Below are 26114 nucleotides of genomic sequence, written 5' to 3'. Positions count from 1 at the left end.
TTATATATATTATCTTCATCCCTACTGATAGAATATGACTAATGTGGACCAAGAATTACATTTGGACGTTTTCTTTCATCGTGGTGTAATAAGCGTAGAAGTTTCAATTTTATACTTTTCTATATTCCTTGAGAAAGTATCTACAGATTTATGTTTATATATATTATCTTCATCCCTACTGGTAGAATATTACTAATGTGGACTAAGAATTGCCTATATTCCTTAAGAAAGTGTCTACAGACTTATGTTTATATATATTATCTTCATTCCTACTGGTAGAATATTACTACTGTGGACTAAGAATTATGTTTGGACGTTTTCTTACACCGTGGTGTAATAAGTGTAAAAGTTTCAATTTTATACTTTTCTATATTCCTTAAGAAAGTATCTACAGATTTATGTTTATATATATTATCTTCATCCCTACTGATAGAATATGACTAATGTGGACCAAGAATTACATTTGGACGTTTTCTTTCATCGTGGTGTAATAAGCGTAAAAGATTCAATTTTATACTTTTCTATATTCCTTGAGAAAGTATCTACAGACTTATGTTTATATATATTATCTTCTTTTTTACTGGTGGAATATGACTAATATGGACTATGAATTACATTTGGATGTTTTCTAACACCGCGATCTAATAAGCATAAAAGTTTCAATTTGACATTTTTTATACTCCTTAAGAAAATATCTAGAGAGTTATGTTTATAGATTATCTTTATTCTTACTCGTAGAATATGACTAATTTATACTAAGAATTATATTTGGACGTTTTCTTATACCATAGTGTAATAAATGTAAAAGTTTCAATTTTATATTTTTCTACAACTCTTTAAGAAAGTACCTATAGACTTATGTTTGTATAGGATATTATCTTTATTTCTACTCGTAGAAAATGTTGACCCAGTTTTTAGCGGAAAATCTTATATCGCTGTGTATTTGTTTGGATTTGTTTTATTCTCGTAATGTAAATAATTTATTCGTCATTTTCGAAAATTTAACGAACAAGAATCAAGAAGTTTTTTAATCTAAGTTAGTTTTAAAACCGAAAGAAATGGTACTTTTTTCTTTTTCTTAAATCGGTTACAAACTAGAAATATTCGACATTTTGAACCAACGATCATTTCTTTGAATAAATATTTTCTCCATAAAGTATTCAAATTTCAACTCGAACGACCAAGTTTAGAGAAAAATAGCTCAAAAATATCATTTAATATTAAAGTACACGTATAAAAATACAGAGGATTCATAGTCCTGTAACAATTTTCAAAGACGAATGCTCCTAAGACATCTCAACGTTAAGTAAATGTTAAAAAATCGGTCTTTTCTTCAAAATTATTCCCTCCCGAAGAAATAAAACTAAAAAGCAGAATTCGAACTCGCTGCCTGCTCGAATAGAAAACGGAAACGCGCCGATCGAAAGAAAAAAAAAAAGGAAAAGAAAAGGAATCGAAGAACGCGGGAATTTTTCACGAACAATACAGCAAAGATACTATCGCGCGAACAACCGTGTGTGCTAGCTGTAAACCTCGCGCGGCTCTAAATGCAGCCCGATTTTTGTCCCATTCGATTTCAGCTAACGGTCACGTGCATCGAGCGTCGATTGCGGGTCAAATTCTTCGCCGCGGAATGTGTACCGACGGTGCAGAAAGGTGCTCGCGAATGCACCTTGAAATTTAGCTCCCCTCTAAAAACCCGAGGGCAGAAAAACGCGAACGAAGTGGCACGTATTCGTTGCAACGTAGACTGCCCGATGCACTTCGATCCGCAAGTTTCCAAGTACGATTTACCGTTCAATCCCTCGTGGATGGTTCACGCAGCCGATACCTCGTGGCTTTTTGCGGTTCGAGGGGGCAGCAATGAACTCGACATAAATCACCGACCGACCAGAGTCCCAACGATGAACTTCAAACCGTATAAACAATAACGCGTCTGTCGAACGATTCGCGTTCCGCCGAAAAATATTCCACGCCGGAGAACCACTCGTCGGAACAAACGGTAACTTTTTTGTGGAAAATTTTGCGAAAAATCCCCGACAATCGGTGCATTCGTGTAAACCGTTTCGTTTTTTGTTCCGCGAGTAGATGTCAATGGCTTTTTTTTACGAACGATCGAATTCGTTTTTTCTGCGGAGAATTCAATCGTGCTTCCCACGCAGCGGTTCTGGAAAATGTTTTATCGGAGTTATCGTTTATTGGAAAATCTCGACGAGTTCCATTGACGGGGACGGGATGGAAATTTCTTTTAAATAAATTCAAGAGGAGGAAGAAGGCTGGAAGGTCTTTGTATAAAAATTCGGAAAGAGGAATCTTTCGGGCGCGTTGTTCTTTTCGAGATACAGTCGAGATATTTACCAGGTAATATTTCATCCATTAGTGAACACTTTGATAATTTTTAAAGAATCGTTTTTCTGTGAAAATGGATAAATAAATATTAGCGTTAAAAAGGCTGTACTTCGAACTTTGTAATTGTTATAAATCTCTCAGATTCTTCGTTTCGTTAAAAATTAAGCGCTCTGTACTATTTGAAAGCGTTACGAGATCAATTTTTTGCACAACTGCATTACATCGTCGAGAAATGCAATTGTGAATATTTACTCAGAGTTTTGGTAGTCATTTCCATGATGAAATATTTAAAACAATTTAAAAGTGTACACGTTCGTAGCAATATCCCCGCAGTGGTCAATTCTTTTTGTCTAACAAACACGTTGCAACGTTTTATGCATTATCTTTGAATTATTCGGTCAAATTTCATTTCGTGGAACATTCCCTGCACTCGAATTTCTCGCGGTAAGCTACAGTATCGCTCATCGTTGCTTCGGTATCTTCTAATTTAATCAGCGTTTAAAGAGACGCTCGCTGATCGAAGAAAGACCATTTAACGGGACGATGCCACGGAGAAGCTGAAAACTTTTTCTTGGATCATTTGCTTGTTCCGCATCGGCCGTTTCTCCCGCTGATGCGTGCACCCGTATAAGCTTCGTCATAAAGCTAAGAGCAAGAACCTATTCAATGAACTTCAAAGGTCGTGTCGAATGCAACGACTCGGACGCGAAACCGAACCGGAGGTACGCAACCAACGATCGCAGAAATATTAATGTCTCGTCGTTGCACGCCACTCTAATTAGGCTATCGTAAATGTAAGAATTAAAGAGGGGTTTCTGTGCACCGGGGTCACGGTTTACGCGCACTTTATTCCTTCGGTGTAACAGCTGTTTTTCGTCGAATATTTCCATGAAACATTCGTACTTCAATAGTCTTAATTTAAACTGTACAAAACATTAGTCGCGTCAAAACGACGCGTGGAAATAGTCGAACAGATATTTTAAACATTCTCGCGGTAAAGTAGAAAGTTATCGAGTTTGAGATTCAATAGAATTCAAATGTTGGTGCACTGTTGGTATGGAAATTATTTTAGAAAATGTTTCGCAAGATTTAGAATATTAAAAACTTCTGCGTAACGATTTGAATGTTGTTTAATGTGTGATTAAAACATTAACAATTAAACGTTCTCGCGGTAAAGTAGAAAGTTATCGAGTTTGAGATTCAATAGAATTCAAATGTTGGTACACTGTAGGTATGGAAATTATTTAAAAAAATGTTTCGCAAGATTTAGAATATTAAAAACTTCTACGTTGATTTGAACGTTGTTTAATGTGTGATTGAAACATTAATAGAAATGTGTACGTTAAGATTTTTAAGTTACTTTGAGTATTGTATCGTAAAAATGATTATTAAAATTTTGATTAAACAGTTACAAGTAAATTTGTCAATTTTATTATACGGACACTATCGTTACGAGATGTTGATCGATGTTAGTTCGAAGTTAAAGAAAAACCAGTGCAAGATATTAAAATCCAAAATATGATTGAATTGATTAATCTTTGGAGGAATGTAACAGCGAGTTATAATAATGTTGTTAATATGTTCGAGCAAAATTTGAACAAGAACATTCAACGGTGTCGATATCTAACATTGAAAAACAGTATATCTACCAAGATATCTACCACTGAAAAACAGTAACATCGTTTTCTATTAAATTGAGGCGCAGTCGTCGAACGGTTGGAATTTGATCGTGTTCCGATATTAAAAGCATTTCACCAATAAAAACTTCTCCATTTTAAAGCAAGAACGAATCGATACATTCACCACAAGTTACAATCTACGGCCGAGAAATATGAAAAACACGGGAAGAAGGAATCCTAGGTCGTTCACTGCGTTCCTCGTCTATTGGATTATCGAGTATTTCAAAAAATCTTACACTTTACTTTACGATTTCCAACCTTCGGCACTTGTATCCTTCTTGGCACAGAAATGCAACAAGTTCTCGAAAATGTACCCAAGTAGTCTTATTAAATGTTTAAAAAGTCGCAAGTTTTATTTCTCGAAATTGGTAACCGAGTAATTGAATACTTTGAAAATAAAAATAAGAAATTCATCGAAGCAACCGGTAAAATTGACAAACCGATCGAATAATCTCGAACGAAGAATATTCCTCGTCCTTGAACGCTTTCCTCGTCCTGACAGTGGAGAGACAAAGACGTGTTCGAAAGTAATCATAAAACACCTTGTTTAAATACATAAAAAATGAGTACAAACCGAGGAGAAAATTAAAAAAAAAGTATCCCGAGATCGTTCAATCGAAACAAGCCCTCGATCCTTCGGATATTCTTTTTCCCGCGCATACCTGCATCGAACAAATTTACTATCGAAGATCGGTAGCTGGTTCGCAAGATTCGCGTGACCAGGCTGCAGAGAACTAACCACTGGAATTTGCTCGACAATCGATAACGCAACATTCTGAATTTGCATATACACGTACAATGTACATACGTACGAATGGTTTTCCATAAGTATGATTAATGGAACACTCCGTAGGAAGTATCTCAGTAGCGTCCTGTCTACAGGGGTAAGCCGGGTATCTCGACGGTCTTAAATCGCTCGCAAATTGTTCTCTCCGTAATGAAAAAAATTATTCGAAAGAAAACACTTACACGTTAGCAATAACTATCGCACGTAGACCTTGTTAAACTTGTATTAGTTTCCGTTGGTTGCTTCACTCTACATTATCCCTCGAATGGAACCTCTAGCCCAGAATCACGTCGTATAACTTTACAGACCTGTTGATACGAATAGCAACACTTGTACGTCACTCGTGGCGAAAACGAGGGAAAAACAGCGGTCAAGTACGCGCCGCGAGGTCGCGGCCGACAGAACGTCCCGTGTAACAGTGCCATTATGGCGATCGCGGGATATTATTTTCGAGCGGCGGTAGCGCGACCACGCGGAGAGCAATTAACTTCTCTCTCGCGGTCGGTTACGAAGGTCGCTCGCTATTATTTATTTTCCCTCGCTCAAGGTCCTCTGGTTGTTCGGGTAACGCGCCAACGCCGCCTTCGAGTCTATGCACTAACAAGGACGTGGTCCACGAAATGTCCCCCACCGATTTTCACGCGGTTTGGCAGGTTGGTTACGTACGGCACCTTGTCGCCACGTGTGAAATATTAGGCGCAGACGGCCGATCGTTTCAGAGATACGAGCCACTGAACTGACCTTGAGCCGTACCTCCCATAACGTCACTGTTTCTGTCTCGCGTTGCGACACAAGCTCAACTATTCGAACTCGTGCAGGTATTTTATTCTTGTTTTAACGCGTGCGTGAATACAATGTTGTAAAAGTGATTATAATATTTCGTTTGTTAGATTACGCGGGGATCTCGCGTATCTGGTAATACAGTGATTTGACTGTAAGAGTGTCGTGTGCTTTTCTCGGCTGAGAAATGTCTCTGTGACTGACTGTAGAAAACTGAGAAAAGAAAGTAATGGTCACATCGAACGTAGTACTCAAAATCTAACATAGATTGTTTGTCAACAATGTGTGGCACTATGTCATCGTTGCATTTATTCTAACAGAAAAATTATGAATGTGAGGATCTGTCGAAGTATAATTTGGATAATTCGTACGGTTGCTCGAATGATGAGTTTTGTAATGTATGCGGGGTTGTTGTACGATTATTGTTGCAACTCGACGTACTACGACTCTTTTAAAAATTTAATGAGGTGGAACGATAAGAACGATAGACTCATCTCCCTCTCATAATGTCACAGGCTCCGGATTTGTACTTTTTAAAACAGTAGATAAACTTATCTCCCCGGCTATAGGGAAAAAAAAGTATTGTTTATATATATATCAACTTAGGTGTATAATTTGTAAATATTTCATCTCTTGCATTTTATATAATTGATTACTTTTTTCGAAAAGATAATTTTGTACAATATTGATACGACTTCTCGTAACCTCGATCTGACGAATTATTTTTATCGTTGGTATATCCACTTTGACTTGTTTCAAACTTCTTTTTAAAATTACTCGATTATTAACTTTGTCTACAATATTCATTGACAATTATCAAACCAGTTAACTAACGTTACCCGTAAATTAATTTGCCTTTTCCCCATATAACTTTCCAGATACATATATGGTCCGATATAAATAGTAATACCTTCACCATTGGTAGTTCCAATGTTGAATACTATCTCGTATCTATATGACCATCGAATATCTCCACCCAATATTTCACACGCAGCAATAAGGACACTGCAACGTGACGAAAGTACGTGAAAATCGAAAAGTGACATCTCGAACCCCCCTGTTTAAAAATCAAAATCATCCTCGATGTGAACGCATCGCGTTCTTGGGCACTCCCACGCATCTCGGCTACTTCTTCTCGTCCGTTCTTTTCTTCGCTCGTTTCCGTTTCGCAACGTCCGACTTTTGCTCCCCTTTAGACGAGCCACGCATCGAGGGAACCGTCTTCTGTCCCCGGTACGCTATCAAAGCTCGTCTTTCGATGCGCTCAATTAGCCCAATGAGCGAGAAGAAAGCAAACGCTGACCATCCCGTATTCTTCGCGGTTCGCTTCGTTCTGCTCGTCCTTTCGTACGCGAACGAGTGCTGCTCCTGTTCACGGTGCAGGTTGGTTTTGCTCGTAAATGAACCGTTTTGCGGTGAAAGTGGCCTGATTTTATCAACGAAATCACTGTTCAGGAAGAAGCTGTTTTAGCGAATGCGTAGGGGAACCGCCGCCCGATTACCGGACGTCCCGTGAAACGTTCTTACGGTGTCGCCAGTGAATCACTCTGTTGCTCGGCTCAGAGATTACGTAATACGGGTGTTATAGGTAACTGGGACGAACACAAATTCGTAGCTGCCAGACGTTGAAATGCAGACTGGTTGGCCTGTAGCTGCCAGACGTTCGAACTCTGAAATAGTTTGGCTGACAATAAGAATTGCAATGTACTCGACCCGATGGAATTCGTCTAACCACCGAAAGTAACTTTGCTAAACACCGTGAGAGTTATTTTCTTCGTCTCGTTACAATGTATACAATTTTTAGAAAGAAATGAAAGGAATGAAATATTCTTTTAGTAGAAATTAAACAATTACTCTCAACGAAGGGAAACGTTTTACTTTTTCATTTTGGTTCCGATTTCGGTTTCTTGAAGTGCATTTGTGTCTTGCACTACGCTTGCATTTTGTTCATTCTAAATATTGAATATCGTATTTGTACCTTTTTTTGAGATTAATTTATTTTATGTCCCTCGATACCGTTCGATGAAATATGTAATTTTTTACAACAAACAAGATGTTTGGTCACTTTTTAATTCTCGATTAGTAGAGAGTAATGTACTTTGAAAACAGAAGCGGACGAAGTAAAATATTGGTTTTAAAAATACACGATTATTGTATATTTCTTTCTAGGATATTCAGAATCTTTGGAAAAGAATCGAAGTTGAATGAAAATCTATTTAAACCGAATGGAACGTTGATAACGAAACACAGAAATAAACTAAGATCCACAAATATTTTTAAATCCCTTTTGAAAATCTCACGAATCTTTTCAATCAACCGCAACATTTTAAACAATCTGCGACCTACAATTCAATTCCATAGAAAAATTCGAATCCCGAATGCGAAATTTTTCTCGCCGATTCGTTTCTGCCTACCCGTGATTTATCGTACATCGTGATTTAAAAATACACGAAAACCAAGAAAATACAAGGAAACATTTTCCATTGAGTACTCTCTTCGAGAAGATACAACCAAGAAGGAAACTAAAATCATGCACGCGTTGAATCACTGTATCATAAACGAAATGCCCCAGAAAGATAAGACGAGAGATAAGATCGATGATAGTTTTACGAAAGTGTCCACAAAAATTTCTAGAATACGTGTCGGTGCATAATTTAAGGTAGAAAGAGATTTCATTTGAAAATGTTGCAGAACTCTGTAAAGGGGGAATAGACGAGAGAAGGGGGCTGGTATATCTGATTCACCCCATCGTTTCATTATGGAGTACATTATCGATCACAATGTAGATTAAGTTTTACGAGTTCGTGGGCCGAACCGTTGCCAAGTGTAAAGAGAAAACTTCGTACGTCCGCCTGGTTGCTGTAATGGCCCGGCGCACTTTCAATTTTCATTTTTCTGCTTTTCAATTATGAACACGCTCGCGTTGTACCACCAACGAACTGTCGGTTTCAATCCCCTTTCGTTGGCGTGTTCGTCCCGGCGATTTCGCGGGGCAACGGCGCATGCATTGAAACCGCGGTTCTTAACTCGAACGGTCCAGTCTCGAATTAATACGCGCGAAAATTCCGCGACGCGTGAAAATCAATCAACTGAAATTCGCGCTGCAAGACGAAACAGGTGGGGCTGCTTTTTTTAATGGTTCGATACGTAGCGTTGCAACGCCATCGGACGAAATAAAATATTAAATTTGAACGATCGCTCGGAGCGTCTTGAGAGAAATTCGTTTATCTTTGTGAACGATATCCACGAAATTGGTAAAATTATAGGGCGAAATATGTATATATTTTTTTTTAGAAATACTGTTGGTGGAAAACATTGCGAAATGAATGAAAAGAAGTTATTGTAGGCAGGATGGTGCACTTGAGTGGTGGACGTAAAGTGATTGGTAAATTGTCACGTGAAATAATATTTTGAACGAAAGATGAGGTTGTAGTCTGGTTATCGAATAATTTAGATCCATAAGGGAGTAGGTTGTTCGGTCGTAGTGAGTATATCGGATGCGGGAGACCAATTTTTAATGTTGAACGTCTTGGAATTATTTTTATTAGATTTTCCACAAGAATTCTATTTTAGGCGACTGATTTCTGTAAAGTAATGTTTTTTTATCAATCTACTTGCTTCGTGTGTTCTCTTATCCTTGATTATTAAATATTAAAGACGAAAATCATGTATTATGTTATTTAATTTTAAGAAATATGACTAAACAAGTCTCTTTTGTTGCTGATTTATTTTTTAAACGATTAAACTAGTTCTTTTCTCTTTCTATTCAGTATTTCATTTGAGTTATATTGTTTCTTTATAATCTGTACATCTTTATAATAAATGTAATTAATCAAACATTTTCTAAATTCGATGGTATATATTTATCGGTTACTGCTTGTTGAACAACCATTTACAGTTCTGTTCCTGGTTGTCTATAATAGGTATGTGTTACTTTACGCGCGAATACTTTACGGAAAAGGGAGTTCCATAGTAATTCACAGGATTGTTTCATTCTCTGCGATTGCTTCGACCGATTGGAGCACAAAATTATGGACCAACGTTAGAAAACTCCATGTCTGATTTCACGCGTAATTTTATAAGCCTGTTTCGCCGTTTCCCAGCATCGATCCTTCTTTTTCAGTTATATAGTTTTCGCTCCTTTACCGATCTTTGCTCTATCACGTTTCATTTTAGTGGAATAGGTAATGGATCGATTGCCACATCGATTTTCGTAACTGGACGTACAGTAACTTAAGTACAGTGCCATTACTTTCAACGTAATTCTAGAAAATTGAAGCAGATTTGTTAATATTTAACTCTTGGTATTCCGACTATCCTATCTTGACATTTTCAATTTCAAGCTTCTTTTGATAACGATTTATCTCTTACTTCGAAGTAGGTGAGAACGAGCATCAAAAAGGTATCGAATAATTGTAACTGGGTGATAAATATATTTTCTTCTTGGTAGATACTAATACAAAATGTTTGAAAATAGATCTTAAGAAATTCAATCCATGTCCAGCCGTTTATTAGTAGCGTTAGTAGTCTCATTGGGATTTAAAGTGTTAATAAAATGTTTTAGATATTGCTACATTGTCATTATTTCGATAACTTTAAATACTATAGGAAAATGAAACCTTTGGTGCTCGTAAAATGTGAACAAGCTACATTTATTCATGCCTGATTAAATGGTTTGTCTCTTTTTAAAAATTATGACGCTCCTCCTAATGTCGTTAAATAAAAGGTACAATATTTTACAAAGGGAATAGAAATTCCGGGTTTATAGATTCCATTTTCGAGCAACGTGTTTCGTATTTAATCAACGATTAGTGATACGCTGACAAAGCATAGTCACGCCCACGTCGTTTGTGTCTTCGTGGGATGCGTTAAAATACTTATTAACGTGGGACAGATCTATAAAGCGTTAACGTACCAGCGAAGCATTTCGTTCTAAATGTAATAATGAAATAAGCTCGTAGTAACTCGACGGAACTCCAGTATTTCTCACAAGTAATACAAATTAGACAATTATTACATCTTAGAACACGATCGACCGCTCCCACGTTAATTCAAGTTCATGAATCTCGATTGTCGATCGTGTTTATTTAAATCTATGTTCAGTCTACATGCATTTGTAAGTGAATACAAATATTCAAATGTTCATTGAGGAACATTTTACTCGAAGAACGTTAATTCTAACATTTTTCCGGCAATCGAGTACCGAATACATACATCATTCCGTATTCCAAAGAATACTTATTTCAATATTCAACGAAACGTTAATGAAACATTAATACATTTGTAAATGAGATAATAAATATACATGAAACATCGAGTTTACTTAGAGAACAAACAAAACCCACGATTGAAAAGTTACACGTTACCTAGACAAAAATCAATTAAATATTCAAATCGATTAACCCTATTGCATTTCTCGACCCATCGTGTCCCCAAAATACATAGTTTCTTTTTTGTAATTAAAGTTATTATAATATACACAACAGAATGCTCAAATATACAATATAATAATAGGTTGTTCGATAAATTTTGTCGTTCGATAAAACTTATCGAACAACCTAGTATACACAATTGAACTTTAGAATAGAATGAGAAGGTTATTAAAACAAAATTAAAAAATATAGATTCCATACCTTCGAGACAATTCTTAACCAAAGGACTTCGAATGCATACTTGAACGTAATAACGCTTAAAAAGTATTCATTCCATACCAATCTATGAATACTAAACAACACATTCGATACGTACCGATTCTATTCGATGAACTAGCCCGAATAAAAGTATTCGATAATTGTGAACCATTGGAGCGAAAAGAAAGTAGAATGAGAAGGTTATTAAAACAAAATTAAAAAATATAGATTCCATACCTTCGAGACAATTTTTAACCAAAGAACTTCGAATGCATACTTGAACGTAATAATGCTCAAAGTATTCATTCCATACCAATCTATGAATACTAAACAACACATTCGATACGTACCAATTCTATTCGATGAACTAGCCCGAATGAAAGTATTCGATAATTGTGAACCATTCGAGCAAAAAGAAAATAGAACGAGAAGGTTATTAAAACAAAATTAAGAAATATAGATTCCATACCTTCGAGACAATTTTTAACCAAAGGACTTCGAATGCATACTTGAACGTAATAATGCTCAAAGTATTCATTCCATACCAATCTATGAATACTAAACAACACATTCGATACGTACCGATTCTATTCGATGAACTAGCCCGAATGAAAGTATTCGATAATTGTGAACCATTCGAGCGAAAAGAAAATAGAACGAGAAGGTTATTAAAACAAAATTAAAAAATATAGATCCCATACGTTCGAGATAATTCTTAACCAAAGGACTTCGAATGCATACTTGAACGTAATAACGCTTAAAAAGTATTCATTCCATACCAATCTATGAATACTAAACAACACATTCGATACGTACCGATTCTATTCGATGAACTAGCCCGAATAAAAGTATTCGATAATTGTGAACCATTGGAGCGAAAAGAAAGTAGAATGAGAAGGTTATTAAAACAAAATTAAAAAATATAGATTCCATACCTTCGAGACAATTTTTAACCAAAGAACTTCGAATGCACACTTGAACGTAATAACGCTCAAAGTATTCATTCCATACCAATCTATGAATACTAAACAACACATTCGATACGTACCGATTCTATTCGATGAACTAGTCCGAATGAAAGTATTCGATAATTGTGAACCATTCGAGCGAAAAGAAAATAGAATGAGAAGGTTATTAAAACAAAATTAAAAAATATAAATTCCATACGTTCGAGACAATTTTTAACCAAAGGACTTCGAATGCATACTTGAACGTAATAATGCTCAAAGTATTCATTCCATACCAATCTATGAATACTAAACAACACATTCGATACGTACCAATTCTATTCGATGAACTAGCCCGAATGAAAGTATTCGATAATTGTGAACCATTCGAACGAAAAGAAAACATTCGAAAATTAGGCATTCACGTTCGAAGATTTGTCGAAGTACAGCTTCGACCATTCCAGACACCAGAGGACAATCGTCGATCATCGTACGACGATCAACAAAGCCAGCGCGTCAGAGTCGATCGTATTCTCGATCCCGAGTGTCGGCGCTCGTTTTTTATCGGGACGTCAACAGGTTAGACGCTTCTCCCGCGAACGAGAAGATGCGACTCGTGTCCTCCCTGCCCCCTGGTCCGCCAATTAACGCATATAAAAGATAATCGCGAGGACTCGTTAATTCGCGCGGAAACCACCTGTCGCCCGTTCGAGGATGCGTTTCTTGCGCTGGACGCTGGTAGGACGACGTGTGACCGGTCCCCTTAAACGTATATCGCGGGATCGCGGGTCCGTGCCACCACAGGGCCCAACGGGGGCCGCGAAATCGACGCACCGAATCTTCAGCAGGGAAGACAGCTCCGCGACACATTTTCGACCGCGATAGAACACGGACCGACGACTACGATTGCGCACCACGGAAGGCTTTCGGTTATGGTGACGTTCGTCATCCCCACAACTTTCACGATCTATTCCTCTTGATTGGTAATGAACGAGACTGGGATTGTTACGGATTGCCCGCAAAATTTATCGCGCTAGGTTAACGCAAACCGTGTTCGAAATACGACCGTGGAATGATTGCGAACGTTTCTTGAAATATTTGTAGCAATTAATCGTAGAGCAAATGGAATTTTGTGATTTGACATCGATCGAAACATTCTGGGTTACTTCTGGAAGGTAACCGTGGAGTTTCATAATTGTGGAGAAGTATGTTATCTAATTCGTTAATGGCATTGGAGGCTAAAATGAATTAAACTAATGTTTAGTACTTCGTTTCGATGTTTCTCGATGTAAGAAAGAAATATGATTATGGTAAATCGATTATTGGTTTGTATTTAATATTGTGTTCGATTTTAATGTTTTTGTATTTCGGTAAAAATATTTACCGGAGGAACAGTATGAATTTTAAAAGATTTTTTTTCCGGGTTAATTGATTTCTCGTTTTAGATAAAACTGTCGTTTAACGAAAATTGTAATAAATGAATAACTTTTAAACGAGAGATGATATTTTAAGAACACTTTCGCTAAACATTTAAAAAAATGACTACTTTCGAACGATATATCATTTTTACGAGTCACCGTTCTTTTACCTAGGATATATTCATTTTTTCGATTTATCCGACCAGAAAGGAATGAATATAAATCGTTATAAAAAAATATATATTCTCCAAGTATTAACCAATACCAATACAATTGTACCGTGTTTAAATCTCTTTCCCACGATATGAATTCAATCGGACTAAAACATTCGAGTTACGAGTTATAGGAATCGTTGTAAAAAAATATATGCTCTCCAAATATTAACCAAAACCTACCTCAATTGTATTGTATTTAATTTTCTTTCCCACGACATGAATTCAATCAAACTAAAACGTTCCAATTACGAGGTATAGGAATCGTTATAAAAAAATATATACTCTCCAATTATTAACCAAAACTATCTCAAATGCACCATGTTCAATTCTCTTTCCCACGATATGAATTCAATCGGACTAAAACGTTCGAATCACAAGTTATAGAAATCGTTATAAAAAAGATATATACTCTCCAAATATTAACCAAAACTCATCTCAATTGCCTCGTGTTAAATTCTCTTTCGAGTTACGAAAGGTTCGAGTTACGAGTTATAGAGCGTTTTCGGAATCGTGTTTCACGCTCCCGCTCTCGAACTTGGAAACGCGCTATCAAATTCACTCGTTTCGATCGAAGGTACGCGCGAATATCATTAGTAAGCTTAAAAACGACGCCGATCGTAAAAGTCAGCGAAACAGCCGAGGCGTTTCTGTCGCTCAGAAGAGCCGCTCGAGCGTCTTCGCTGCTCAGACACCTGTCGCGCGGTACAAAGCGGTAATGAGGTCCACCTTTGGATTCGCGTTAATCCACGGCTCTTATTCGCCGTTTCGCATGCGTTTCGCGCGCGCGGAAGCTGTTCCACCAATGGAACGTGGCTCAATTGTACTCCTCCGCTTATTAACGGGTAGAACACGTCTCGAAAGTGGATGCAGCCAATCCGTATCCGGCTCCATTATTATCAAGCGCATCTCCTTTCCCTTTGGAATTACCAGGGAATGCGAGTCTTAGAAACGCGGATCGAGTTGCGATGAAACGATAAACCGATTCGGCCAGTTTCGTTAAATATTCAACGTTGACTCGCGACGGAAACGATATCGATGCTCGAAGATGGCGGACGAAGAATGAACATTTTTTAAGCGACGAGCTTCGTCTTGTTTAACGATTATTCTTGGTTACATTTTGGAGAATGAAACTTCGAGAAGTTGGTGAAAGATTTCTGGTTTATTTTAACGTTTTTCACTCGGCGTTGGTGTCAATTCGGTAACTTGTTCCTTTTTTTTGTAATAAAGGAAATAGGAAAAGATAAAGAACGTCGAAACGTACTTTGTGTAATAGAAAGAAAGGAGGAAGGATATATAAAATATTCAAAGGTATTTTGTGTAAGAGAAAGAAAGATAGAAAGGATGAAAAATATCAGAACTTGTTTTGTACGAGGTAAAGAATAGGAGTGTATGAAAATAATGAGTCGAAAACTTTACAATGGAACAAAGATGCTTGAAACGACGCACTTGAAAGTTTTATTCTTTTTCTTGATACCAACCGAGTCAAGAATAGAGATCTTCCCGTAGAATTGTCTCAGTTTCCCGAACAAAGGAAAATTTTAGGCTAATTAGGGCGAGCTTACCACTGTAATGTATATAAACTTTGCGAGACTTTGTGTCCACCTTCTCTTTCAAATTACAATAAATGAAATATTCATGCCGAAGATGTAATTGACTCTTGCTTTCTATAAAACACGAATCAATATCAGAAAGAGGCACCGTGCAGTTCGTTCCTTCGTTGCCAAATACGACGTTCATCGAATCATCGAAAACTGTCAGCTGATCACCACGAGGAAACGATTCCTTCCTCGAATCGTACATCAAAGAAGAAAGTAAATTTCACATCTCGTTAATTGCTGTCTCGTCTTTCGATATTCTTTGATTTCTTCGCTGCAAACGAAAGTCAGTTGAATCGTAACTTTCCAAAATTTCGAAACGCGTAAATTAATCAACCTCTCAAAATTTTATTGACAATAATAAAGAAAATCGCTCCTACTACCGATAATAAATTCTCAAATCTCCGTTACAATGTTTCCAGTACGGTAAATAACTTTCGATCGAATTCTCGAATGGCTCAGATAAAATGTTCAAACAATTCCTTTCACGAAATATCAAAATCGAATCGCACGATCGGAAAATCAGCCTCGTGTTGCATCGTATTTAATTTCCAATTTTTGCGATCTCTGTTGCACGAAATGTGTTCTTTTTCGGACCAGAAGCCATCGATCGAGATCTTCGATCGTTTTCGTATCGTCTCGGAACATCTTGGGATCGGATCACACCGAACCGTGGCAGCCTCGAATTTCCAATTAATTAAGGCGCGGCAATAAAACCGCGTAGCCGGAGATATCGGCGCGAACGATTAAAATGCATTAACTTTCAGGCTCGAAAGAAAGGAACACGCCGCGCACGGCCGAGTAAGCAAACTTACGATACGTGGACGCGTACTACGCCCCGGGCTGGAGAAAGTCCCCGCAGTCGCATGCAGGAACTGCACACGCTTCGCACGTATGCACTTTTATGCAGACGGGGGAATATTGCACGGTTTCACGTAACGCACGTGCCGCGCGGCCAACACGAGAAACGTCGCATCGAGGCCTCGGGTACGGTCAACGATGGGAGTAACACCGAATCAACAGCACCGATACCGGAGAATAAAGTATCGTTTTACATCGCACCGTTTTAATTATGCGGGAATCGAACGGGATCGATACCTATACGGAAGTATCGGTACGATATCGATTACAGATTAAAATTGAATAGTATCCGCATAGACCATCGCAATCCTAGTCATTGTCAACCGATGAAAGTTCTGTCGAGTTTTACGATTATTATTAAAATTGTAATTATATTTATTTAGGCGTTTATACATAATGTTTCATGAATTTGTGAATAATTGTGTATCAGTGAGGTGGATTGAGTAATTATGAAATGATTTTATATTTTTGGTTGGATACTTTATTCATTATTAAATACGTGCATAAGAATAACTAAATATTTGTAAGTGTTAAATATTTAAAATCTGTAGACAGATTTGTAATTATTATACTTTATTAATGATTGGATACATACTGGATCTGTATATATTTAGGTAACTAAAGAATTTTATGCATAAATTATTTTGTACCTATTTTTATGTGTATTTTGAAATGTATTATATATATTTATAATTATAATAGTATATAGGACGTATGGAAATACCGTAGAACGATTTGTTTACCACGTTTATTCGATTGAACATTTAGATCAGCTTTCATTTATTCAATGTGAAATATAACTTAATTTTACAGTCTAGACTGTAATTTTTATTGAACAAATAACAGATTGAAAATTTGTCTTTTATTCGTTATTCGATATTTTTATCTAGATATGAATTTTCCTCGTTTTATCATTTAATTTTTATTTTTAACATTTTATCATTACATTTCGACTAATTAATATTAATCGATTACTCGTCGATGTCCTTTTTTCGTCTCATTTTTAAAAAAACCTTTGTTGTTATATCTTCTTTAATTACATCAATACTCTCCTATAATATCGAAGAGCACTCGAGTAAATATATTTAATACGATTGAACAATTTTTATTTTCACCGTTAATTTTTCAAAATACTGAAATTTATAAAATAGACGTATACAATAGAGCAAAGATTGAACTGTTTGACCTAATAATCGCATGATATACGAGACGAGAAATGGTCTGAAACTTTTGAACGGTGATGTAGTTACGTGAACTACATCCGGTTGTTTCTAGGGTTATGGTGAAATCGGAAGAGAACGTTCTTCAAATTCGATTTAATTTATCGCTACGTTGGGTTCCCTTTATGTTGGTTTTGCAGCAAACGAGATGTTTTTAACAGAGATAGAGAACTCGATCGCATGTCTTTGCGGTTAGAAACTAAATTTTCACATTTTCTTATTGTCATTTGTATTTTCTAATAGCCCACGAACAAAAGAGAATAACATCGAGCTGATCTTTAATTTTTGGAAATAATTTTTTAAAAGATTCTTTTCAGTTTCTCCGTTCGATATTAATATTCATAAAAAAAAAAGAAACAACATTTATATGACTCCCCGGAGCGATATCTTTAATTCGTTTCATTTTACGCAAAAATCTATAGATATACAAACTCAGTCGTAAGTTCGTAGCAAATTAAAATAATCGTGTTGGAAATGATTCCTACATTGTATGAAACACGATCTCTTCATAATACGTGCATAACACGATTTCTGTGTATCGTAAGAAATTGTTCTAAATGAAAGCGAAAGATAACATCCTTCTAATTCATTAAAAAAATGAACGCTCTAAGGCTCTTTTAACTCAAGAATTCTTTTAAATCTCACGATTTGCGATAAACACGTTAATAGGAGTATCAGTTTTGATACCATAATTTTCATACACTCGCGCGTACCCTTGCGCAACAACTTCTACTTCCTATAACTTGTTAGCAGAAGAATAAATTCCGAAATCAGTGTAGATTTTTAAAGGTAAGAATAAATTGAAAACTTTATTACGACGGTACGTCTTTATTTACCTCGCGAGATAGAAGATACATAAAAAAAAGAAAAAAAAAAATAATCAAGGTACTTAAATCGTGGTAGAATTCATGAATATCTCTAAATACATGGGAGAATATTATCGCGAATGTTCTGTCTTCTATTTGAACGTAAGAAATGTCGAGATCGATAGAGCCAATAATTTCGTCTCTCTCGAAACCGTGTAAAGCGTGATCATAGGTTGTTAGGTGCACCGCGTTGACTTTAACGCGAGTTTTACACAAAGGAATCTACAATCGCATCGATGGAGATACATTGCATATTTTATTCTCGAATTTTCAAATTTCACTGGCTCCTCGAACCGATCGAGCAATAATAATAGATCGCGCGAGGAACTATGCCACGGTTCTACCGTACTGGGTTCCAGAACAAGGGGAGAAATCTTCCAGCACGGAAGTTTATACGTTCGTGATGATCATCTGGACACGAAACGTGCCAAAATTTCACTTGTCGTCGAATTACTGGAATAATAACGATAATCAAAGACGTAGCGATGCGGTGTCGCAGTTGACCTCAACTAGAGATTTCTAAACAGAAGAGAAATCTAGGGAGATTTTATCGCGGAAGTTCAGTCCTTTATTCCGGGAGGATGATAAGTGGGACATCGTCGAATTTCTATCTCGTGCGTTCGTGTGCATACTGTGTAATCATCTTTCTCTAACGAGTCCCCTTTACAAGAGAAAATTACAGGCCCGGTCAAAGTGTACGCACGCTTTAAAAATCGGTTACGTATTTGTAATAACACGTTACGTAACGGAGCCTGTGAATCAACGGCTCCACCAGACGTTACTTTTAAACATCATTTCCAGATAATCACTTTTTTCCCCACGAATACGTAAACTGTATCCAGTTCGGGTCTAACGGAACGAACTTTCCATTAGCAAGATCGATAAGAATAAACGAGGGAAGCAAACGATATTTGTTCCGTCGGTATTGCAAATTTCACTTATCTTTGCCTCACGTGTGAAATATTGCATCGGCTGGGAGAACTCGTCGAGCTTTAAACGAGAGATTAAGGAGATTATTCGTTTCTTTTCGGTTGAAACATTGGCAGTAATTGCTATTTCCTTTGTCGAGGAACTACAGAGTACGCGAATCGACAATTTCGCTCGTATATCTACACATCTGCGCAGAATGTGTATAAATTTCGATACGACGAAAACATTAATATTCGAAAAGTTACAAGCTGGAACATAAACCGTGTTCACATTTATATTGCTCCGTGACTGACGTGATAATTACTCTGTTGGTCAAAAATAAATAATTCAAAATTATTTTTTATTTATAGAGTTGGTTTTGCAACAGGTACCCAGAATCATTAAAAATATATGTTAGATAACACCATCTTTTTCAACTATAACGAAAAATCTCTGACAGATGTGTTCATAATTCTGGCATTTGCTATAGAAAGATGTTTATGGGAGAGGTGTATAAAATTTTAAGCTAATCGATCCGTGACATTTTCAAATATTGGAGGGGCCATTTTTCGAGACACAGTTTCGAGAAAAACGCGTTTGAAGTTCTTCATGCAGCCTCTACCGTAATATAATACTTCTACGAGCTTGTTACTCGAACTAATTAGCAATAGGGTACATGTTCCAATTATTGCCAGGTTCAAGCTTATCGCGTAACTTCGTTTAATTATTACAGGCGTTATTTAACCTAAAAATCGTTCCAGATTGAAGCATAACGTTCCTTAACGTCTCTTCTATTTGTGAACATTTTTTATACACTGAACACTATAAAAAGATTACTAATCAATCGAAAATGTACAACGAAGTCCAATGTCTCTATTACTGTCACTTGAAAAATTGTTTACCGAATAAAAATGATTCTTACATATTAGCAATCCAGTTTGTGCAACAGATGTAAGACGAGTAGCAAAATTATTGCCTTTGCTACATTATAACAATTCTTATACTTCCTATTTACATTAATTATGCTTCTTACGTTCAAACGGCACATTTACCTCCTGATATTTATTTTTCAGTATCGTGTATAGATAGTATTAAAATTGTTTTATTCGCGATTCATCGTATATTATACCGTTATTAAATAAAATAATTTAAATGACATTTATAGGGACACTGATAATCTACCGATATACACACAAAAACATAAAATGGTATTTATATGCCAAGACTATAATTATAAGAAATAATTACCCTAAGAAATAGCTAGAGAAACTCTGTGCTTCGAAAGCGCGGTAATTTCGTTAGTATTTCGAATTTCGGTATAATATTTAAAACGTATATTCGAGACACTATATACTTATAGAAAATATAAAAAAAAAATTGATTCTTTGATTCGAAAAGAACGAATCCACTTTGAATTACGACTCGATCGATTGGTTCGTGGTTCTTTATTTATAAGGAAATGCCGCCAAACATCGGAACACGTAAAAAATAAGTAAATATCTTGAGTGCAACATGCGCGCACTAAATATGGCAAAGAATTTCTATTCTCGCTTTCTTCCCCTTTTTAGTGCACGAAACGAGCCGATTCGTATCTTGCGTGAGACATGTATGGTATTATGTTAAATGCGTTATTTCAATGCTATTTTAGCGGGCTTGAAACTTTTTCATTGAATTAATGAATAAAATTCTACGAGCAACATGCTTTGCACGTTACTTTGTTCTCCTTGAAATATATTGTTAAACGCTGAAATCTAAAACATACATATTTTGCTTATTCGCACGGTTCGTGTCTAATCTCAAATTTGAAACCTCAATAAGCCATGTAGCATAAATATTATCAAAAGTCACGAAACGTTGACCGGATTTATCATTTTCTTTTTACACTACGAAGGTAAATACGTACGCTTCAACAAAATAATAATCGTTTCCATCCCTTTACTCTTCCTCCCACCCTTCTATCATTTGTAATAACAATTGATTCGTTTTAAAATCTGTATTCCTCGGACATACTTAATTTGCAACGTACTTGAAGTTTATCGAGATTGTCGCAAAACGACAGCTTTTAATCATCAGAGGGTAGTTTCAGCCCCTAAATTTGCGGCTGAGTACAAGAACAAAATATAAAAGATAATTTATCAGAAAAATTATTTGATAATTACCAGAAAAATTCGATCTGATAATTGTTCAAAAATAATACATAATAGAATAATAAAAGAATGAAATGGAAACGGTTGTAAGAGCGTCGTTATTGGCAACATTATACCTCTAGAATTCCATCGTATAATGTAATTTATTAGTTTTCTCGTGGCCCATTACGCGAGTATTATAAAATTTCTTTCAGGAAGTGGTTGTTACGAGCGGCGTGGAATTCTTCTATTTCTCAATAAGAGGCAATAACTCGTCGTTTGCTTATAATATATTTTCCTACGAACGAGAATTGACGCAAGTCGGGAGAACAAAAGTGACCGCGAGGAAGACGCGTAATGAATGATTCAATTTAATTTTGCATTTCTAAACGAGCGTTTATCCACGCGGAATCCTGTATTCTTACCGAAGGCGATGATGACAATATCGGACAGTAATCACGTACGTATAATCCGTCTTCCCCGTAGAAATTAATAGTCTACGTAAGAGTGGTCTCGGTATGTAAATAGACACAGAAATAACCGTATATCCGTGAAAGGCATTTATCGATGGTGATTATTTTTCCATAGCGGTGACGTGTGCCAGACACGTTCCACGTCCATTCCTTTCACTGTCGATAGATCCCCCTGAATTCGCGTGCGAGACGTTACGTGTAAAATTGCAGTCAAACAGGAAGCACACGACCTTGCATTCTTCGCTATTTCTTCTCACTTTAATAACCACCGAGCGTTTGTCCCTTCGCGGTCTCGAGGACGTTCGTTTCCGTGAACCGCGATACCGTATCGGATCGGTGTATCAAAACGCGGCTAACGAGATCGTAAAACGTACGGGGGGAAGGAAAACCGTGGAAAATCCCTCGAAAACGAAAATCCGCGTACCGAGCGGCCTTCGTGCGCGAGCACGCGATACGCGCAACTGAGTAGCCTTAAGTATTTCCACCATTAACTCGAAACGAATATTTACAACCGCGATTCGTGACGATAGCGTGCTAACGATCAACGACAATAATTCCCCGTGCAATTTCACGGGACGCGGGACACCGAACGTCGATTACAACCCAACGTTAATACGAAATTAATGCTCGTACCGCGATTAACGACCTTCGGAATTCGCGATTCTCTTCGAAAGACGGAACCCACCTCTAGCCGCGATCCTCTCGCGCGAGAACGATACGCGCGTTAATTATTGTCGACTTACCGTCGGTAAATTGGACTTTCGATCTGCAATTTGACGGTACTCTGGCGCCCATCTGGTGTATATTTCTCGTTAACGCGCGTTTTGTAACGCGACAGCCCAGCGTGAACGCCCCTTTACGTTCAATTACTCGTTAACACGAATTCCACCGCGCTGAGAAATGAAATGCCTTCGGTCACGGTGTTTCTAATCGTTCTTCGTTCAAGGAATTCCCTCGAACGTTGTCCGCGTTGCTTTTCCCGATCCGTCGATAACGAATCTACCATTGCTTCTGTCGACACTTTGTACACTTATATTCGATTCTATTTTCAGGTGCACGCTAATGACACCCATATTTCTCGTGCATTGTAACGGGCACGGTAAAAGGCTTAGGCTACCTGCGAGTTTCTCTTCCGATCGATGTTTTAGGTTCAATCGCGTCGATAAGAAAGTACATCGAGAGTTCGATCGATCCGATCCGAACCGTGGTAGCCGAGATTACTAATCCACGGTAGAGAAAATATTCGAATATTTAAGCGCGAGATCGATCGGTTTTACGAAGATTCGAAGCTGCTGACGGATCCTCCCGATCCTTTTGAAAGAAATTTGTGATAATTTTGAACATTTTAGGATATATATCTTGTATTCTTATACGATGTATCTTTTTGAATTTGTCGCGAGACACGAAAGTACACGATTTAGAGGACATTCGTTCGTATTTTTTACGTCAAGAATTTTGAATTTGAATATAATCATGGGATTTTAATTAATTTGAACGATTGCATATGGGTGAACAAATTGAAAAAGTATCATTTCGAAAGGAACGAATCTTATTCGTGAGAACTGATCGGTTTTTTATAAATACCTGCTCAGTTAGGGTAGCGTCATATACAACTTGATGAAATTTCTATTCAGATCTTGAAATTCTCCATCAGGAACCAAACTATTTTCATATTCGACACTTTCTTCTATTCCCATTGCGTTTCTGAGATATTCAACTAAATATGTATCTCTTCGTATTCAAAAATTCGCGGGTGTTTTCACCCTTTGACCCTTTAAAATCGACCGTATAAAAAATTATACATCTACTATTTATCGATGCTCTACCCGTGTAACGAATTTCTTAAAATTCGGAGCTATCTTGTAAATTATTCACATACCTTCGATGTAACTATATAGTTTAGCTACACTTGGAAATTAAAATGAAAAAAATTAAATTAAAATTAAAATAGAGAAAGCTATTTGAATTCCTTTCGACGTATTCTATCGGTTCACAGTATCCGTAACTATACTTTAGCTACACCCTGAAATTAAAATTGAAAAATTAAATTAAAATTAAAATAGAAAAAGCTATTTGAACTCCTTTCGACGTATTCTATCATTTCACAGTATCCGTAACTATGCTTCAGCTACGCCTAGAAATTAAAATTGAAAAATTAAATTAAAATTAAAATAGAAAAAGCTATTTGAACTCCTTTCGACGAGTTCTATCGGTTCACATTATTCGTAACTATACTTTAGCTACACCTAGAAATTAAAATTGAAAAATTAAATAAAAATGAAAATCAAAGTAAAAATTCTTCCGAATTTCCTACAAATCGGAGGTGTTCGTTGCAAGCTATTCTCTTTTCTTTCGACGAGTTCCATAGGTTGAAAGTGTTCGTGATCGTGGCGTAGCTACACTTTGAAATGAAAATAAAATTTAAATTTCCTCGAACGACACTTGCATTATAAATAAACCGCGTACGGTAAGACTTTGTTCGATGGCCCGACGCTGTCGCAGAATTTCACAACACAACTATTTCTTATTCCTCCACCGTTGGGTGTTCCTCTCGTTTATCCCCGACTCGCGTTTCCTTGGGAAAACGACGCAGGTGATCCGATCGCGTTGCAATTTGCACGTGAGCGTTCAATAGATACGTCGAAGTAGGTATGCGCATTGTGGGCCGAGATTCAGACGCATTCCTTGCACAACCGGTAATTTAAGTGGTGAGCGACTGATATAAAGCAACAGGCGTAATTTACGGAGAATCAATTCTGCATTGACACGCGCTTTTTCGGTAATTCGATAGCGTGTACGGTGTGTATCCTAACCAGCTTCCTCGAGCCACTCGAGCGTTGATATCGTGCGTCTGTGTGTAACCATTCACCATGGATTCTTTTCTCGAAACGTTCTCTTGCTTACGATTTCGCTGTTTGACAGCAGCTGGAGAAGTTTGCTAAGAATCGACGCCAAACTTCGTCAAATACGTGTATTTTACGATTTTATTTAAAGTGTACATATTAATACAACGATCGATATAATAAAAGTACACGTATAAGGGGGAATTAATGTACAATATATTTGATGAAAATATGAAAATATTCCAAATTATAATATTAATTTGTATTAGACTTATTTGATTGAACGAATACCGGGAAATTAGTGTCATAATTCGTAATACTTGTATACTTTATTAAATAGTCTTTCAGTTTATTTCAGAAATGAACCTGGGAAAGGTCGAAATGTAAGTAGTTACGTACCGATGTGAATGATTTAAATAAAATTACGAACTTCTGGAGAGCTCCTGGAAAATAGCAATTTATATATTTTTATTACGCAAATTTTAATGTACATTTTCTTTTCATAACACATACTGATGTACATACTGTTAAGTCGATACGTAGATAATTTGAATAAAATTACGAACTCGTACTGTAAATTTTAGACACGATATACTTTATACTTCGCGTTATTCACGATATCTAACAGAATAGTTAGTCAGTCATACATTTTCATTATTTTTCACAATATTAACGTACATTTTATTTTCACAATTTGTACCTGTGTGAACACCGCACCAGTAATTTCCCGTCAGGTGCTGGCCAACGTCGTAATAAACAGTATCCCTCTTTTACTTTATTTCGACTACGATGATAAAACGTAAACGAATCGTAAGTACAGGTTGAATGCATAAAATAAAAGAGGAATACTCCGAAGAGGGCCCGCACCCAGGGGAGTTATTTTCTTTACTTCAACGATACTCCAGCACCTGTCCTACCGCAAGATCACTAGGACGGTATCCACGTTAAGGAAATTTATGACCGAACTACTCTCTCGCTTATTAGTTAAGAAGATTACTACGAATTTAAATAAAAATCGTAAAACCGGTGAGTTTGAACTTGAAAGTTCCTGATTATTTCACCAATCTATTTCCTCGTTTGTCTTTACGGTGATATCCTGTTTGGATACTAATCGATGGGGTCGGAGAATTTTTTCATAATTTTGATAAAATTTTAACAAAATTCTAAAATAACTCCGGTGAATGTAAACTTGAAAATTCCTGGTAATTTTACCAATCTATTTCCTCTTTTCTCCTTACAGTGATATCCTATTTGGAAAATACTAATCGATGGGGTCGGAGAATTTTGTCATAACATTGATCAAATTTTAACAAAAATCTAAAATAACTCCGGTGAATGTAAACTTGAAAGTTCCTGGTAATTCAACGATCAATTTCCTCGTTTGTCCTTACGATGGTGTCCTCGTTGGGAAATAGC

General features: G+C 36.7%; 1 protein-coding gene across 2 annotated transcripts in view; it reads right to left on the bottom strand.

Annotated features, from left to right (window-relative positions):
* The window catches only part of LOC143151271 (uncharacterized), a 159997-nt gene that overhangs the window by 26789 nt on the left and 107094 nt on the right, over positions 1 to 26114 (bottom strand). The window lies entirely within an intron of this gene.

Source organism: Ptiloglossa arizonensis, chromosome 9 (genome assembly GCF_051014685.1).
Source record: "Ptiloglossa arizonensis isolate GNS036 chromosome 9, iyPtiAriz1_principal, whole genome shotgun sequence".
Lineage (NCBI taxonomy): Eukaryota > Metazoa > Arthropoda > Insecta > Hymenoptera > Colletidae > Ptiloglossa > Ptiloglossa arizonensis.
Note: the sequence above shows the minus strand (reverse complement) of the source record. Positions and strands in the feature narration are given on the sequence as shown.